The sequence below is a fragment of the Rhea americana genome, unplaced genomic scaffold (assembly GCF_003343005.1).
Source record: "Rhea americana isolate MKP2758 unplaced genomic scaffold, rheAme1 scaffold_15, whole genome shotgun sequence".
NCBI lineage: Eukaryota > Metazoa > Chordata > Aves > Rheiformes > Rheidae > Rhea > Rhea americana.
In genome coordinates, this window is record NW_028185594.1 from 4,838,714 (window position 1) to 4,839,842 (window position 1,129).

At 53.2% G+C, this 1,129-nt stretch overlaps 1 protein-coding gene across 1 annotated transcript in view; it reads left to right on the plus strand.

The window, feature by feature from the left end:
• The window catches only part of SUMO1 (small ubiquitin like modifier 1), a 235,783-nt gene that overhangs the window by 222,194 nt on the left and 12,460 nt on the right, over window positions 1–1,129 (plus strand). The gene's annotated exons all lie outside the window — the stretch shown is intronic.

Below are 1,129 nucleotides of genomic sequence, written 5' to 3' on the forward strand. Positions count from 1 at the left end.
CCCAGGGGAGGCCGAAGCCAGCCTGGCCCTGGCGTCCCTCACGCAGCCGCAGCGCCCTCCGGCCCCCAGGCAGCAGAGGGCCCTACCTCCCCCCACACCCTTCGCGATCCTCAGGCCTCCTTCCAAAGCCCCGTCTATACCTTCCGCTGTGATCTCGCTCGGCAAAGCRCTTTACTCCACAAAAGCAGCTAAAGCAGCCGGTCCCCGGCGCGGCCGCGGTGGCACAAAGGGCTTTTGCGCAGCRCTCGTCTGCCCCCTCCCAGGCCGAGCTCTGCAAGCACGCCAAATTCGGTGCGCTTAACACATGCATTTTGAAGGCTGTCGAGTTCCCTGCGCAGTGCTGTACACCCAGGATCTGGTGTTCCCAGGGAGGCYGTGGCTTCTCTCTGCAGCAGCTCAGTCCTGTTGCCTCCCAGCATTACAGTGCTGCTTCTCCCAACAGTGGGGCAGAAGGTTACAGTCTCAAAGAATAAGCTACAGATTAAACAYGATTTACCTTTTGCGCTAGCATAGCGCATTAATACCTACTGCTCAATACAAACACACCAGTGTTACAAGATTGCACATTGTTCTCAGATTAAAGCCCTATTTTRCAGGAAAAGCGTGTGGAAGATTAAGAAGGCTTTTTACAGAGCAGGTAGGCTAATAGCATTTAGAAGAAAACAAAAATACCTGTTCCTAGCACCCACTCTTTATATGTAAYACAGGATAAATGAGCTAGTTTAGCTAGGAAGCATTACAGGTGACTTTTATTGCCTTCAGCTGATTGCAATTACTTGCAGGTGGGGGAAATTAGAGACATTATAAAACACCAGAGAGCTAAGTGAAGTTATTAGGAGAGGTAAGGCAGGCTCAGTACTGGTGGTGGCAGTAGGGGTTGCTCTGAGAGGAGCAGCTCATGTATGCACGCTTAGCCTTTTACAGCTTGCTTTTGGGGCGTGCGTGGATTTTAAAGGTGCTGCGTAGGATTTATGCTCAAACAGCGGAAAGGTGTGTGGGGTAGATTTCTCTCTCTTTTCTTTCTTTCTTTCTTTTTTTTTTAATCGTGTTCTCGCAGGAGCAGCCCGGGCCGCCCGGCGCCTTCCAGAAGGTTCGGGGGGCGGCGGCGGCCGGGCCGCGCCGGGCCGGG